This window comes from Lepidochelys olivacea, assembly GCF_965140295.1.
Source record: "Lepidochelys olivacea isolate rLepOli2 genome assembly, chromosome: 14".
Lineage (NCBI taxonomy): Eukaryota > Metazoa > Chordata > Testudines > Cheloniidae > Lepidochelys > Lepidochelys olivacea.
In genome coordinates, this window is record NC_140424.1 from 23817194 (window position 1) to 23835673 (window position 18480).

General features: G+C 49.2%; 1 protein-coding gene across 7 annotated transcripts in view; it reads right to left on the minus strand.

The window, feature by feature from the left end:
- The window catches only part of NDEL1 (nudE neurodevelopment protein 1 like 1), a 43617-nt gene extending 28679 nt beyond the window's left edge, over positions 1–14938 (minus strand). For 3 of the 7 annotated variants that reach the window (XM_084647536.1, XM_084647532.1, XM_084647537.1), the window contains exon 1: positions 14845–14938. The gene's annotated coding sequence lies outside the window, so the exon portion shown is untranslated. Of the gene's footprint in view, positions 1–8387; positions 8500–9883; positions 9990–14181; positions 14332–14844 lie in introns of those variants that run through there. The other 4 variants (XM_084647535.1, XM_084647534.1, XM_084647538.1 and 1 more) reach the window with 4 other exon arrangements.
- Between the last annotated feature and the right edge of the window lie 3542 nt (positions 14939–18480).

The window sequence follows — 18480 nt, forward strand, 5'->3', positions numbered from 1 at the left end:
TTGTTGACAGAACCGAGCACGTGTTCAGACCTGTAGCTCTAGGGAACCCATCGCTGCAGCTTGGCACACATGACATGCTTGAGATCAAGAGCAAACACCTTCCCCCCGAGATACAGGATGCACAATACTCAGCCTCTGCAGCTCCGAAGTAGTTAATCTACTAAACAGCCAGCAAGAGGCATGCCAGGAGATTCCAGTTTGGACACGGTGGAGAGCTTGGAAGAGGCATCTTACATCGTCTTATAGAAGTACGTCCATCCAAAGACTCCTCCCTGCCCATTCAAATGAGCTACACCCTTGGGATCAAACACCTGAGTCATCCCTGCCAATTGCAAGGGTCGGGAATGGAACACATGAGAGAGGCTAGCAGAGACCTTGAAGCTTTTATGGCTTTGTAGATTGTGGGGAGGGTGGATTCTTTCCTCTCACGAAACTTCACCATTTTACTGTACAACGTGTATTTAAACACAAACTCACTCTTTCCCCTGCCCCAGGATACCCCAGCCTTCAGAGACATAAGCAGCATCTGGCCAAGCTACCTTATTATCTAGAGAGACCACAGCATCTGAGATAAACTTGCTTCAAGGCATGATGGGAGGCTGAGTCAGCCTATAATCCCCTGCAGGACCCTTGGGTGGGAAGGCTCGGAGAAGAAACGAACCTAGCGCCATGACATTTGGCGGTGGGTCTGATACAGGGTGTTCTTCATCCCCAGACCGTATTGGGGCTCAGTGGTAGGAAGGCTATTCTGAGCCCACTGAAGAGCTCTTTCTTGGTTTCATTCCTGAATTTCACACAGAAATGAACTGCTCACCACTGCCAAGTATTATAATTATTATTGTTTGTTTCAGAGGCTGCTGTGGTTGGCACACCACCGTCTCAGCAACTTCCCGACATTTGGGAGGTCACAGAGTGATAGGGAAAGTTTTTAAAAGCTCTGCATTTTTAGGGTCGCTTATAAGGCTTTTGAAATGCCTAAAAACTGTCATTTTGTAAACTATCCATTTTTCCAATTCCAGATGGCACGAAAAGAAACCAAAAAGCTCAGGGAACTTCACTTATATCCCAGCGAGTTAGATCTGGTTCAGCACTGGTGGCTTTTATTGATTCTACATTTGAACAGAGAATCTATTTTCATAAGTTAGGCATAGCTTGTGCCTTCCTTTATTTGACACTTAACTATTAGATGGTTTTAAACAAAACAAAAAACCATCACCTAAAAATAGCATGATAGTTCCGCAGAGAGACTAGAAGGTAGAAGAACAGGTTTCTATTCCCAGCTGTCACTGACCTGCTGCTGTGTGACCTTGGACCAATCCTTTTGTCTCTCCCACCCTTTTTCTTGTCTATTTAGCGAGTGTACGCTCTTCAAAGCGGGGACGATCTTACTATGTATTTGTACAGTGTCTTATAGGCACTACCATGATACACAAAGAAGAAGAAGAGGCTAGTTTGTTGTAAGGCATATATAAGCCAGTGCAATCATGATAACTTAAGTTAACAAAGAATCAGTGCTCTGCTCTATCTATGGTTAATTCCTGGTCCTAGTAGTTATGTAGGGGTGTTCAGAGTCCACTATGGCAAGCCCTTAGTCATGGACTTCAACTGGAGTTTTGCACATGGAGCGTTTGCAGTATCAAGCCTTTAACACGTAACACTGAGGTTTTTAGAGTACAGCTGAGACAATGCATTGGCTTCTCCCAGGACTTTTCCCCACAGAGGATATTTTTGAGCTGGGACATCAAAGCAGGATTCACTGTATGAATACACAGGGCAGCACCACAGTTCAGCATTCATTAGCTGCCCCTGGGAGAACCCATATAACTGGCCAAAACTCCAGAATTGAAAATATTTCTAAATCAAGAACCAATTTGAAAATGTGCTAGTTCCTTCCAAGCCCTTATTATATAAGTGAACAGGGCTAAACAGCGAGTAGGAGGGAATCTCAGACTGAGACAAGTGTGCTAGTTTTCACAGTTGTGACCATGTTAAAACCTACCAGCTCATGGTCTGTGTGTAGAAGGTATCTGAAGACACTTCTCTTTGCATGGGACCAACTGGGCCCCTGCCTCTGAGAGATTTAGTAATATTAGAATATTTCAGAATCAAATGGTGAACCCACTGCACAGCCTGAGTGAACAGGTTTGATGCTGGAAAGAGCCTGGGAATACTGTCTCCTAATGGTAGGTGTGTGACAGCGCTAATAAAATGAATCCCTGTGAAGCTGCTCTTCAACTAAGCCATTGGAACTTAGGGCAGCTCACTGCATAACAGAGTACCTTTAAAACGCTTCCCTAGCCCTCCTCCATGTGACCCTGTGCTGCTGTTAGTGCTCGGACTGAATATCAACCTGAAACAACACTGAGCATGGAACGCAACACGGGATTTAGAATGCAATGCCAACTTTCTGTGAGCACAGACTCCACCCTCACATGTCAATTCAATTCAGTGACCTAGGATAAGCTATACAAATGTGGCCACAGTATGTGAGAAAGTCAGACCCCTTAAGTATCTGTCCGACGCAGGCATGACTCAGCCAAGGTAAGGCTGCATGCAACATCTGTCATTCCTGCAGCCTCCCTTATTTGAACCACTCCTCATCCTCCCATCTAAAGACAGATTATCATTTCATGTGGAAAATAAAACTAACTAGTGTATTTAATGCCCACGAAACAGGTCACTTCTGTATGTGTTAAGCACCTGCTTCTAGGCTACCTCCATACTAGAACCTCACTGGCTTCCCTCCCGCCGACCATTTCTATCCCCCAAATAATTCCAAGACCCAGAAAATGAAATACGGAGGAGGCAAAGCAAGGCTACGTCTCACTGCTCACTAAGCACATGATTTCCAGCTTGCGTATACATACTCGCAGTAGTTCCCACTGAGCTTGTGCAAGTATAAATAGCAGCGTAGCTGCAGTCACACACGTAGCTACAGTGGAAGCATGGCTTAGCCATGCCAAGTACAAACCCACCTGAATCCCATAGGTAAATAGTCGGCATGGCTAAGCTCTGCCACCATAGCCTAAGAGACACAGCCTTCTGTTATCCAGGTCTCACCAGACGTGCTGGAGAGCAGCCTGACTAGTTAACCGATGCTACCATCCAGGGTGATGACAGACTTCCCGTCTCTAAAATCTGCCAAAGGACACTTGACTTGCTCCCCCACTCTTTAAGGTGTCCCTACTATCGGCTGGTAACCTGGTGGATCAGATGCATATTTGACCAAGATAACACATGGCAAGAAGCAAATCCAGGGCCTTTGGGATAAACAAACACCATGTCATCACCCATTCTGGCTGCCAGATTCCTGATCTTCCTGAAACTTAGATTTCCCAGAGATCCCAGGATGTTGCTAGAGAGTCATTCCCTTCCTGCACTAAAGATGCTCTCCAGTTCAGAAAGCTAGTGCTCTCTGGGTCATGAATCGGGCCATCTGCCGCTTCCACCCAGACACCGGTAAAAAGGTAAGAAAGCACACAAGGCTCTGGTCCTACCCATTCTTTACCTTCTTTTATTGGCAATACCTGCTGTGGTCACAGGCAGGAATACTAACTACAGACTGTACAATAACTAACTTTAGACTCTTGGATTCTTGATTGCTTCCCTATCTTAGTTCTCAGGACATGACCAGGAAGCAAACAGCTGGCAAGAGCTAACACATTCACATTGATTTTTTTTTTTAAAAGTTACTTATTAAAATGTTTGAGATACAGATTATATTTCTTTGGTTGATTTATTATTGCTTTTCTTGTCATGAAATGGGAGCTGGAAGCATTTTCATACACAGATTGGAAGGCTGCCCACTTCCACTGTCGCTTTAGTAAGTGCACCTATTATTGAAATACTATTTTTGCACTTAATATTCTCTGATAAACCACACCAGATGTCTTATGCCTCTTACAACAGCAGCATATGGGCTCCAGCAGAAAGGACACCATGGTCCCAAAGTTGCTGTGTCAGCATAATGGCCCTTTCTCCACCAATGCTAACCAATCCTGCTCTTTAAGTTTAGGTGCTGCAGACTGCCTGGCTCAACTAAGTCCAGCCTGTGGAAAAGATCACTATATAAAAGCCTTTAAGCTATCCAAATGAAGCACAGTGGAAGCCATGGTCTCTTAGCCTGATACATCTCCCTGGAACCTCCCAGTGAGGGAGGTGCCAGTCTATGACAAACCAAACAATTGTCAAATCTGATATCCAGTTGTGGCACATGTAACTTGCAGCCTTGGCAGTACAAGAATATAAACCCAGACATTACGTATCTGAAACCAGCTAGGAGCAAGCTGATGCAAGAAGTCTCTTATCACAAATCAAGTTACAATTACCAATGCATACTCTATTAGCAATTGTGGCTTGATGTGTGATAAGAGACTTTCCAGGCATTCACATGTTTCACCATACCAGAGTCTCAAACTAACTGAAGCACAGCATAGAATCTACCTCTACCAGCTGCCAAATGGCACATGCCAAAGCACCTTCAAAGAGAAAGATAAAAGGCTCACTCAGGCATCAAACCTGCAGGCATAGGAAACAAAAGCCCCACAAACATACAGACCTTCGAGAACAACCTAGATCCACATCCCTGAAATCCTTGAGGGCCAGACCCATTCAAAGCAGCCAGGCTGGGGTGTGGGGGAGCACACATCCCAGCACAGAGACTATGAAAAGATATGCTCCTCCCTGCTAGTTTCTGTCCATCTCTCTGGAAAACTGTCTCTGAAGAAGCCAAGGGGGTTAGTGTCAATTTGTTGAGCCAACCCAGAGCTCCAGTTGGTGGTAACAATGCTGCTCTCCCTCTGCTCCCCTAATAAAAAGTGGTTTGTTTCCACTTCCTGACTGGGCAGTTAATCCTGCACTTGGAACTTGGGAAAGGGATGCTGCAAAACGATCAGAGAGAGGAGAACGCAGTTTGCCATGCAGCCAATATTGAACTGTTTACTGTGGAGTCACAGAGATTAAATTGAGCCGGCAATTGTTTCCAACATCTAAGCAGACAAAAGACTCCATACACAACCAATGGAGTTTAGTGATGCTGGGGAATGGAAATAGGGGAAGTTTATGCACTGACCTCCCAGAACCTCTGGTACGGTATATGTCACATAGTCTATAGGATACACACAGGCCTTGTTAAAACTACACTGATGCCAGGTCTACGCTACATATTTCTGCGGGTATATTGGTCAGGGGTGTCCTTTTGCCAGTCCTGCATAGCTTATTTCACCCAGGAGTGGTAGAATAAGCTATGCCAGCTAAAGTGATTAGTTTTGCTTTGCCAGCGTAGTATACCAATACAGCTCTAGCGGCACAGCAATCCTAGTGCAGCTACCAAGAGGTAAGCTCACCAAGGTCAACTCAGGTGGAAATGGTGTGCAAGACTTCGTCAAGTTGACCTCACGGTAAAACTAAAGCGCCTTGTGTTCCCTGTGTTTTTATCTTAGGATAGCTCATGCATGTCACCCCAAGGCAAAAAGACCACCTTTTTTAGCAGCAAAGAAAAGGCCTTTGTTATAGCCAAGCCTCAAACCATGGCAGAGGCTCATATGGATGGCAGACCCGACATGTGTTAGCTCCAGGAATACACTGCTTAATTACGACTGAGCCAATGATATGATGGGTGTGGTTAATTAGTACTGTCAGTTCAGAATGTCTGCGTATGTAGTCACAGTATATCATCAATGCACCAAACACTGAAAACAACAATCCTTTCTGACCCTTTTTTGCCCCAGTACAATTCCTGCCTACTAGTTACACCCCAATCCAACAAACCACTGGCCCTGGCAGCAAGCTGCTCCTGGACTAAGACTCCTTTACGGTGTCCCACCCCCATTCCCTAGTCCAAATGCAGCCAAGTTTCCCAAGCAATTTGCAACTCCTAGCTGCAGATTTTCGTGTTTAATCAGCTCTTTTCTGTGTTTAGCTGTCACACTCCCAGCACAGTTCTCTCCACCTCCCATGACCTGATTAGCTTGTCAATTTCATTTGGAATTTAAAATTCCTATTAACTGCCACTGAACAGGCCCTCTTGAGGTACACGGGCAGGTGAGCATAGCTTGTCTAGCCACGCCTCAGAAGGGAAAGAGATGCTTGAAAGTCAAGCTGTAACCCTAGAAAATCCTCCTGAGTTGCTCTGTTACTCCTGACTAGCATATCTGGTGCAATTTGTGACACCCACACGTCACACTAGGACCACTAAGCAGCAGATCAAACCACCAGGTAAGCTGAGAGGCAGGTTTGATGGCCACCAAGAACCACAAAATAAAGAAAAAATAATTATTTAAAAGAGGTCTGATCTATCAACTAGTTGACACGAAATCTGTATAGAGCAACTACTCAAATAGTGATTGCACTTCTGCAGAAATATCCAGGGAGAACGCAGCCCATGCAGGAATGATGAATAATCCGCTTCTTACAACTGGCTTTGTCGTCAGCAGAGTTTGCTGAACAGACACTAATCAGCACTTCCTCACAATTACTGCTAATGCCAGTGTTTCCCAAACTCTGGCCTGTGGGCTCCTAGGGGTCTCTATAACCTTCAGCTGGAATGATGCCTCCCTGCCCAGGTAGACAGACATGCACTAGCTCTGCATGAGCGAGTGCTCTAAAAGTAGCAGTGTGGATGTTACGGCTCAGGCTTACCCCTCTCTCATCGCACCCCCAGTACAAGCCCACGCAAACCCCTGGGTTACAAACTCAGATGGCTAGCCCATGCCGCTGCTTGTGCCATAGCATCAACACTTCTACTTTTAGCATGCTAGCTCAACTTGAACTAGTGTATGCCTGTGTACCCAGGCTGGGAGGTATGCTCCCAGCCACAGCGTAGGGGAACCCTGGGAATCTGCAGAGTGCTGAGAGATCACATGCTGTTGGCTTTCATTGTCTCCAACTGCTTCTATGAGCATCCAGGCTCTTAAGTGGAAGGAAGAGCAAAAGGCAATTGGAATCCATCAGCCAGCCTAGCTGTCCCCCTGGGGCCCACTGCTACATAGATGGAAGAGATGAAGGAGCCACCTTCAGGGACTGGAGCCATCAGTGAAACTGCAGCTGCTAGGGACCAGTAGGAGATAGAAACAAGGGCGGTATGCCCAGGGGAGAAGAGAACCAAGCATCAGGGAAAGGTACCAGAGAGCAGAGAACCATGGGCAAGAGAGAGGAAAAGTTGAGTCAGGGTAACCAGGCTGATTGATTTTAACAAAAACTGGGCAAAAGACTTATTGCACTAATGACACCAAAAATACACTAAACATTTCCCTAATGTCACTTCACTATGGAAGCAACTGCCATGGGCACATTAAGTGATCAGGAATGGGAGAAAAGGTGGTTTCCTCAACTGTGAATGGAAAGAAGAGCATCCAAGATACATCTACCGAGATGTGCTCCAGCTTACTAAATAAGTTTGAGAACCCTTGGCTTACACAATTGTAAGTCCACATCCCAAAGTCCACTCAGGCCTTTACCTGAGTAAAGACTGCAGATTGTGGCCTTAGAGAACTGTTGATGTCCAATCAATGAACTCACTTGCTAACAAAAGCTTTCTTCCCCTACTACCAACCACCAGATGTCTGAACTGAACATGCCGTGGTAGAGAATTAAGGTGAAGAATGTTTGCAGAATGATCCTTAAATACAATTTTAAAAAGTGGTGTCAAGAGGTAAAATGTAATGGGAGTAATAAGAAAATCTGTCTCCTTTAAACAGATGCAAAGATGCTGAGCACACATAAATTAGCAGCTGTTTTCATGGATGAATTTTAAGTTCTGGAGAGGTTCCCATTTAGCTAACAGGCCAGGATACAAGTGTGGCAGTTTAAAAAAAATAAATCCCAAAATACTGCACTTTGATAAAGAACCTGTTATCAGTGTGCCTATTCCCGTCAGACACCAATGTCAAGGGAATGACTGTAATAAAGGGAAATTGCCTTTTACAAATATATATTTAATAGCTCGTAATGTTCAGCCCACACAGCCACCTCAATTTGTGAGAGAAGACTGCTCAGTGAATTCGGTTCTGCTGGAAGTGTCATTTCAAAATAAGTTACTTATATGTATGAAGCTCAGTGTCAGTTGATGCCACATATGAAGTGTATATGCACTCAGGTATTAATAGCGCAGCGCACATTTTATAAGCGATGTAAGTTAGGGCGGTCCTCCAGAGTTAATGTATCCTCAGAGCTGCAAAGTTTCCTCTGATTTTTCCACACAGAGAATGAAAACCAGCCAAACTCCAGCATCAGCCCTCCCCATCAATTACATGATGCAACCCTGTTGTATTTATTAAAAACCAACCTTTCTGAAACTTGGGTGCCTTAACTTAGGCCCCTAAAAATCCATATGTTGTCATCAAATTCAAGTGACCTGATTTTCACAGATCATTTGTTTTTGAACCTACCTTTAAGCACCCAAATGTGAAACCTGAATTTTGAGGGTATGCACATCAACAGTGAACCGTGATTCCAGCAAGACTTCCTGTGTCCAATCAGATCAGAACTGGATTCAGTTCCCTGCGCACAAACACAGGTAAGAGTGACTACTCCAGCTCACCAGATTAAATCCAGCATCTTCAGATGTGCTAGCCCAGCAGGCACTGGGGCTGCTCAATGGGATCAGAATTCAGGTTTATAACACAGTCCATTTCTGGCTGGCAGAAGCCGAGGACACACTTTCTGTCTCATGGATATCACACACTGCTTTCCATTGACACAGTGATGAGGCATTCTCCAGGCATTTAACACAAGTTGTCCAAACAATAAGACAGCTGCCCCTCAAACCCTCGTTGCAATGATGGACAGAAAGTAGTCCAGTTTGGAGCCTGGTCTCGCCATTAGTCCAAGGCAGTGGTCACCAATCGGTCGATTGCGATCGACTGGTCGATCCTGGAGACTCTCCCAGTCGATCGCAATCTCCGGCCGCTAAAAGTCTGGCGGGCTCCCTGCCTGCCCCGGCCCCATGCTGCTCCTGGAAGCAGCCAGCCTGCCTCCGGGGGCGGGAGGCAGGGGAGAAGGGGAAGGGAGGCAGGGGTCTCTGCGCGCTGCTCCTGCCTGCAAGCACCGCCCCCACAGTTCCCATTGGCCGGGAATGGAGAACTGTGGCCAATGGGAGCTGCGGAGGTGGTGCCTGCAGAGGGGGCAGTGCGCGGAACCACGTGCCCTCCCCCAGGGGTGCGTTGGCCCCTTCCAGGAGCAACATAGGGCCAGAGCAGGCAGGGAGCCTGCCTTAGGCCTTGTCTACACTGCCACTTACAGCGCTGAAACTTTCTTTGCTCAGAGGTGTGAAAAAACAACTCCCTGAGCGATGCAAGTTTCAGCGCTGTAAAGTGGCAGCATAGATAGTGTTACAGCACTGGCAGCTGCGTTCCCAGCGCCGGTAGCTCCACCTCGCGGAGGTGGCTTATTACAGCACTGGGAGAGCTCTCCCCAGTGCTGGAGCTGCAACTACACAGCCATATCAAAGCACTGCCACGGCAGCGCTTTAACTTCAGCTGTGTAGACGTACCCTTAGCCTCACTGCGCAGCTGCCTTGGAGCCGCCTGAGGTAAGTGCCGCCCAGTGGGAGCCCGCACCCCAACCCCCAGCACCGAGTCCCCTCCCAGAGCCAGGCCCCCATACCGCCTCCTGCACCCCAACACTCTGCCCCAGCCCAGAGCCCCCTCCACCACCCAAAACTCCCTCCGAGAGCTTGCACCCCGCCCCTTCTCCTGAATCCCAACCTCCTGCCCCAGGCTCAGCCCAGAGCCCCCTCCCACACTCCAAACCCCTGGGCCCCAGCCCAGAGCCTGCACCCTGTCCCAAACCGCAACCCCCTGCCCCAGCCTGGTGAAAGCGAGTGAGAGTTGGGGAGAGTGAGTGACAGACAGGAGAGGATGGCGTGAGCAGGGCGGGGCCTTACGGAAGCAGCGGGGTAGATCCTGGGTTGCACTTAAATTCAAAAAGCGATCTTGTGCGTAACAAAGTTGGAGACCACTGGTCCAAGGCATTTGGGCTGCACCTTTCTCCTGGCAAATAACAGAGACAGTTCAGACTTGTCAGTGTGGCTCCAGGGCTAGGCCATGCTCGTTGCCCATCCAAAGACCAGATTTTCTGCCTCCAGCAGTGCAAAAAAAGCAGACTCTAGGACTCCCACCTTGCCTAACCACTGACATTCCAATTTTTAAAGTTTCTTGGAGGCAGCAGTGAGCCCCCTTCCTCTTTGGAGGTCCAACATCCCCGAGGCTTTACTCCCCAAACAAAACTACCTGCCAAGCTCCTTCTCCATCATGGTCAAGATTAAAAATGAAAGTGGTCAGACTGGCCCTTCAAGATTTCCAGGACAGCTGAGGAAGGAGCACATCCTGATTCAATCACACGGGATGACCATGGGATACATAAACTAGCAAGAAGACACAAAAAGCTCAAGTCCAAAGTGATGCAGATTCTCTTCTGATTAGAGGTCACCTAGCCTCCATCAGGGCACCTCACACAGAAGGGACACTGAACACTAAAGCACACTGGCAAAGCCATGAACTGACAGGTAACTGAGAATGGTTCCCGAACAAAGAAGTATTCCAGCTGATATCCACGGGGCCAGACTGCTCCCATGTGGACCCATCTTCATGCAGTCAAAATGCAAAAACTAAGCTCATGTTCACGAGAGCAGACATCACTGGGAACAAATGCTCTGGTTCACAAATGGACATATCTCTTATGTGCCCTCCTTGTCCCCAGGTCGGCTTTTGCATCCCAAACCAGGTTACACAAGTCTGACAATTGGTTACTGAGCAGCAACAGATGGAATATTCTTCCAGTGTAATAGATACACTCCAGACTCTCTATCCTCCTGAACCTCACAGGATATGGCCAAAACTCTTACTAGTGTCAAGACCCAGGAAACCAAACATCCCAGTTCCGCTGGATTTCTTACAGAACAGCCGAGACCTCCCCTCGCTGCATCTCACATCTCAGAGCTAAAGTGTCCTGAACACAAGCTGATCCAATCTGTAGCAGATATTAGGGTTCCCTTGGGTGGTGGCAGGATATCTGTCCAAACCAACAGTCAGGCCTATCTGCCTGGCCTGGAACCTGCACCAGAGTAACAAGCTCTCGCAACCATCCATTCAAACAATGGCATCTAGGTGTCTGTATTTCCAATCCTTGAAGATATAGCTCCCGGTTACAATCCCACTAGCTAGAAGAGTCTCTAAAATATCTGCTCTTAAAAGACCAGAGCCTTACTGGGCATCCTAAGAGCCTAAGGTAGTTCTTTTATACTCATTCACTACCCAGGAAAATTCTTCCTTCCACACATGCCAGGAGATTATTCTTCCTGAGTTTTCCCCAAAGCCTAACCAACCAGAAGAAAAACCATAAACTGTGGGATATTAGATGTGAGAAGACCAGCTAGGGGGATCGAGTGCAGCATCAGCAAAATGTATGCAGATCCAGACTGATCTCAGAAGGCATTGTGCCTACTCCACATGTTCTCCAGCAGCCTTCTGGGCAGAAAGACTGACGGTCACCAGAAGAACTCTGTAAAGTGGCAACCAGGTCACTCATTTTCAAACCCTTTATTCAGGCACTACAGGCTCGACCTCCTATCCTTCACAGAAGCATCCTTCTGCAGGAAGGTGATCCAAGTGGTAATTCCAACATTAGATTAATAATAATTAGATTAATTCTAGAGAAGAGAGAACCTTCTTCTGTTTTATTCATCTCTCTCCCTGACTATTTTTTTTTTTTTGAAGTGGTCACTACATATCTGGGACTGGGAAAGAGCTCAGGATTCAGAAGGGAAAGTTTGTTACCTAACCATGATTTCCCTTCTGGGACTGATCTCTCCCCAGATCTCCCCTTCCCGAGGTAAACTCTTCAGGTATGTCTCGGAGGACATCTTCCTGGGACCACGTATATAGTTATCCCAGTTGAACAAGCATTGCCTTAAAAAGTTAAAATGTAAGACAAATAGTGTTTTGATACAGCTGTGGAAATAAACATCTGGCATGCAGTCAGAAGGGTCATGGCCAAATCTTGGTGCCCTGTGGACAACCCAGAACTGCCTTGGATACCTCCCAAATGTCACAGATGGGGAAAGATGTCAATCCCAGAAAGTTATTCAAGGAGCAATTTTTCCAGAATCACCCTTAGAGAAGTTGGAGGCAATGGCTTGTTATGGCAAACACACCTGGGGATCTTCATTGTTTTCTAGCAAGAAACATGGTGACAGTTTTATTGGGGCTAAAGAGCCGTTGAACTCCTGCTCCACACTTCTATTTGTCAATCTTTATGCAGCTAATATTTACAAGAGATAGAGAACACAGAGGTAACTGTGTACACAAGGCTGCCCACGAGGCCATCCCTTTTTGCAACAATTAAGATTTTCTGCTATAACCAGGAATTAATTTTCCAGACTACTCAGGACTCTGTTTGCCATCAAATAAACTGGACACATTAGCACAATTTTCACTCTATCCAAGCTGGACCATCCTATAGTTCATATTAATAACATAGGTAAAATGTTCCAATCAGAAACATCCGAGGAGACAAATCTATTTAAGTTATGTGAGTGCAACGTAAGTACATAGCTACACAAATGAAAAGGGGAATTTTGTATTTTGTATTTTTTTTTAACTGAACAAGGACAAGCTATCCCAAATCAATGAAAAGTTTCTGATCTCCAATTTGTATTGTTAACTGATCACTTGAGAAACACAACTCTAACCACAACAAGTGAATACTACAACATATAAAACATTCTGCCCAGAGACAGGCACAGAAATCACTTTCATCGGTATAAAACCACAACGATTTCCTTGACTAGCAGAGTTCAATGTGCACTGCAGAGGCAGCATGCTCAAGCGAGCTGAGAGGAGGAAGACATAGCCTCACCAGCAAATTCTGATTAAGGAACAAGGGACCATAAGAGCCCTATTTAGGCAGAAGAATGGTGGCTGGAATATGGCACAATGTGGGAGGAAGCTGTGAAGTTGGATCCTTCCTTAGGGTTTCAGCAAGGTGTTGCCTGTTCCAACTGCCTTCACCTACCTACCAACAGATTTGTGATACTTAGTTCAAGCTTTTCAGGCCACCCCGGTAAAAATTCTCTCGTGAAGAATAGAATGAGCTAACTCCCAAACCTGCCCTTTTCTTTGCGGTAATAGAAATAGTATTTTTAATGACTCACTGGAACTAAGTGCATTTGACATCATGAGCGTATTTGTGTATCCTAGCAACCATCTGACAGCAAACATTTTGCAGGCCTTTCCCCTTCTCCAAACACAGCAGTGAGGATGGATTCCAGGGCATTCTCAATAAGACAACTAGTTGGCAACTAATATATATATATATATATATATATATATATATATATATATATATATATATATATATATATATATATATATATATATATATATATATATATATATAAAAGACAATCCAACCCCATTACCCACCTTCCTCCCTGGCCCAAAAGTTTGCCTTCACCAAGAAAAGTAATCCTGCTGAAAGTGGGTTTTCACTCGTTGGTTTAGTGGACATAATGGTGACTGGCCAGCGGAGACAAATCACATTCAGCATCATAAAAGATAATCATTGGGAAAATCTACTAGGAGCAGGTTTTACCTACAACTAGCTGACACAATGCTGAATGCAACTTGTCTCTAGCCACACTGAACACTCAGGTGTAGTCAGCATCACGTCTGCTACCCAGAACACTGAAATCACATGCAACAAGGATTATACATTCTAGGGAATACGATCCCCCTGCTCCTCCCAACTGTCGCATCATCCATGTGGACCCTGCACCTCATTTTATTCACTGTGTCTGTCAGCCCATGGGGACCCTGCACTCCATATACCCTCACAGGGACCCCACGCCGCCAGCCTCTGCACCCCCCATCAATCATTGCACCCCCCAAGACCCCACGCCCCCGGGCTCCAAACACCCCATCAGCCTCTGCACCCCCCCCCGAGACCCCACGCCCCCGGGGCTCCAAACACCCCATCAGCCTCTGCACCCCCCCCCGAGACCCCACGCCCCCGGGGCTCCAAACACCCCATCAGCCTCTGCACCCCCACACTGGGACCCCACACCCCCCAACCTCTACACCCTCACCAGCCAGGACACCAACCTATGAGGATCCTGTGCCCCACAACCCCCCAGCCTGTGTCCCCCTACCAGGCACTGCCCCACGTCCCCCAACTTCCACACACCTCACCAGTCACCGCGCCCTGCGCCCCGCACGGGGCAGGCGGGGATGGCCCGAGACGCGGCGCCACCGGCCCCGGGGGCCAAGGGCCGCTGCGCTCTGCTCCGGCGGGAGGCTCCGGCAGCGCCGGGTTCAGGGATCCCCGCCCCCACCCGCTGCTGCCCAGGCCTCGCTGGCGAGTGACGAGGCCGTCACTAATCGCAGCCCGTAAGCCAATGGCAGGAGGGGGCGGGACCTGCCCCGTTGTCAATTTACATCCAATCCGGTGAGGTTTGCGGAGCAGGAAACCGCGGACCCAGCCGTGGGGCCACCCGCCCCCGTACGCCCCCGGCCGGCCCTGCCCGCGCGGCTCCTCTCCTCTCCTCTCCTCTCCTCCAAGGCGCCGCTTGCCCCTGAGGAGACCCCGACCCCGAGACACACCCCCAGGCCCTCCCGGCTTCCGTGCCCGCCACAGGGCGTCTCCCCTCAGCCCCCACCGCGGCGCCCCTCCCGGCTTCCGTCCGCCCGCCGCCGCCCCGGCAGCCCCCCGCTGACACACTCATCCCCAGAGCCGAAGAGCCCGCGCTCCTGCTCCCGAGCCAGCTCCGCGCGCCCCGCACTCAGGCCGGCCCGGCCCCGCCCCGCCCCGCCCCGGGCCCGGGGCCCGGGGCCCGGGGCCCGGACTCACCCGGGTGCATCCCCTGTCACGGCAGCAGCATCTCCCCAGTCGCGTCCCCCGGCTCCGAAGCCTGCATCATCCGGGCTCCGCGGGGGCGGGGCCGCCGCTGTGACGCCGGCCGACGGGGCGGGGCTTGGGCCGCACATCGCAGCGAGCGGCGGGGCCTCGGGCGAGACTCGCCCGTGTGGGGGGCGGAGCTATGGCTGCGCTTGGCCCATGGGGGCGGGGCTAGGAGCCGGCTTCCAGCCGCCAGATCCCCCGCTGCTCGCCCCTGGGGGCGGGGCGCGGGCCTGGCCTTGCTCCGCCCTTGCTCCGCCCCGCCCCCCGAGGCCGGCGCCGGGGCGTGGACCTGCCGCAGCCCGGGAGTCGGCGGGGCGGGGCGGAGCCTGGAGCCTGCCGGCGCCCTGCCGCGAGGCAGCCGGGGCTGGGGGCGTTTGCAGCAGAGCTGCCCGGGTGGGTCCGGCGGGGTAACGGGGTGTCGGGCCTGCCTTGTCCTGCGGCTCAGCCCGTGATGCCAGGGCCCCTGCTGGCCCGATGGGGAAACCGCTGGGCCCCGGCCCTGCCGGGCGTAAGGGGGCGGGGTGCCAAGGGGGCAATGTGTGGGCCGGTCCCCCTGAGACGGGGTAGCTCTGAGCTGGCCAAGGCTTTGTGAGAACCCCATTAGGGCCTGGCGGGGCCGCAGCTCGCTGCGTCTGGGCCTCGGTCCGCCCGGGTGCCGCAGGGATGATCCAGACACACCGTGGCAACGATTCCCCGGGCCTTGTCTTGGAAGTAAAGGACGTGCAGAAACGAGCTCTGCTTGCAGGTGGAGAGGGGTCTGCTGGGTCGGGGGGATCGAGGCAAGCAGGGCGATTGCCTGGCACCAGAGTACAGCGCCTGGGTGGCCCTGCTCCTGTGCCCCGGGGACTGGGTTCAGATCACCCTTCATGCTTCAGATATCGAAGCAGCAGGGCCGTGACTGAGCAAACGGAGCAGCTCTGTGCTCGGCGACAGCTCACATGCCGCCCAGGATGGCGGAGGAAGAAAGTTGGCTGCGGCGCTAATGAAGGGGGTACGCTCTACGGCTGTTCTGCCTTCCCAGACATGCTGTCCTGCTGCGAGGGAAGCACGGCGTGTTATCTCGAGAGCTGATCAAACAAATGGGGTAGAAAATGGCTTTTTGTCAAACAAAGGCTTTTGTAGAAGTCACTTTCAATTATTTTCCCCTTTTTTGATAGAAAAACCTGAAACCAAACATTGGTTAAAATGTTTTGGGTTTTGTTTTAAAAAATTACCAAAAACTTTAACCAAAACTGTCTTGTGTCAACCTTCCCATTCTCTCCCCCCCCTTTTTTTTTAAAAAAAGGGAAATTTTAACTAACAATTTTAACGAACAAAAAATATTTTTAGTTTTCCTGTGAAGAAAAATTGGCATTTTTGGTAAATCCCCAGGGAGGACTAACCACGTGAGAACTCCAAGGAGAATCATCAGTGCTCATAGAAAGACAGCAGATCTGTGCCATTCCCTGGTAACTCTGTGCTCAACTTTAGTGACCTGCTTCATTCTCCTCTTGCTCTTGCATTAAGATGCATATTTTTGTGGTGCATTTGGAAGGAAACAATGGATTTATGAGAGCAAAAAGTCACAACTATGACCCTCATCCCCACCATCATCCTGCTCTTCAGCTGGGATTTCATCAGAGGGATCCCTTGCATTTCTCCTCCTGTCTCTTCCCCCCCCCCCCCGAAGTTATAAATTGTAGATTTGTGATAAGGGACTTCTTGCATCAGCTTGCTCCTAGCTGTGTTCCCATCATTGGATATTGGATTCCCTTCTGTTCTGACCTCCTAGTGTCGTGTCCCCAGCTGCCATCCTACTGGTGTGTGAGTGAGATGCCCCAGCCACCCTGTGAAAGCAACAGCAGGCGGTGAAAGGGGCCATGTCTAGGGTAACAGAAAAGAGGTTGCTGGACTATAGAACTACAGAGTAAATGAGATAGTAACAAAGCTATAAGGGGGTGTGCAATTGGGCCAAATGCAGCATCCGTGCCCAGTGTCAGATCAGTGGCCTGTCTGGAATCCTATTGACTCAGTAAATGTAACCAAAAAGGAACTGTGTTTCTCAGAGGCCAAAATTCAGTCACTCTATGAAAGGGGAAGTGGGGGACAGGAAATGTGATTAAAGTCAGGAAACAGAGCAGCTGATAGTCGCCTGTATGTTTCAGGTCTTCCCCACTGTTTCGGTTGAAACCCTGTGACCATCACATTGCGCATCTTGAGTTTTTGTTGCTAGGAAAGTTAGTGTCTGGTCAATATCTGAAAGTTCAGATGCTTGGTCTGGGGAAAACCAGTGAAGACAGAGGAGGGTAGGAGGAGTGAGGCACTCAGATATCTTGGTGATGAGCCTGGTATAAGAATTTAGCCAGCAGATTACATAGACAAGCCAGATCCCTGTTTGTTGGATTGTCCCAGCATCTCTGCCAGTTATACTGGAACTGCTGATTGGGTCCTATCTCAATAGTTCAGCTGCCCTTGCTCCTTGCATGCTCTGGGATTCAAACTTTACTTTTGGACACAGCATAGAGAAGCTCCAGGACCCCGAAAGAGATGGCTGGCCCCCAAAGTCATGATAAAATAAGAGAATGAGCCCTGGAGGCTGCTGTGGGGAGGAAGTGTTGAAGCAAAGGAGAAAAATTCAGTTGACATCATGACAAAATGGGCATTTACTGCAAGTGAGGTACTGAGACTCACTGTGACACATGTGGAATCTCCTATATCAAGACTAGAAAGTCCAGCTAATACTATAATATATCAGCCTGCTCCATCTGGGAAATGTTCACTGTCTTTTAGTCATGCTTCCTGTTCTTAGTAAGAGTGGGGTGAGGTCACCAGCAGATCCCAGCCCCAGTGTCACTCCCCGAACCTCCCAGGTTTTCTGAGCTGCCAAACCTGCCTGCATTTCCACTAGCTGCCAGCGCTCTCCCAGGGCTTTTCTTTATGCACTTGGTTTGGCACCATCAAATTGCACAAGAGGTAATCTCTGTAACTGCTTTGTCTTGCCATCACCCTCATTCTCCTTCCCCTTCCCACCTACTGTCACACTCATGGTGTCTTGTTTCAAATTCGACTGTAGGCCAGTGTTTCCCAAAGGGTGGGTCCCGGGAAGGTCACTACATCCAGGGCCTGATTAAACCATCCCTGGGCCCTGCCTTAGGCAAACATTCACTTCTCCCAGCCTGGTGTGGAGGGAAGGTGCCAGGGTGAGGGTGGTGGGGAGCAAGTTGAAGAGCAAGTCTGCCCTGCACTCACCCTGCGTTGGCACCTCCTAATACAAGACCTAGAATAGGGGAGCTGGGCCCAACCCCACAGGACTGGAGCTGCTGCTGTGGGGTGATCTCAGTCTCCAACCCATCCCCCAGAGCCTTCCCTATGTACCGAACTAGGATTAGGGGCAGAGGCTGCATATATGCAGTGGTGGGTCATAAAAAAAGATAAAACACAGTTTGTGGGTTGTCTTAGTGAAAAGTTTGGGAACCGCAGGTCTGCGCTCCTCAGGGTTGGTGTGGGTTCGTACAGCACCCAGCACAATGGAGCCTTGGCCCTCTCAGAGCTACCGCAATATAAATAGTGGGTCAGATCCTCAGTGGCACTGCTGCTTTGACTTCA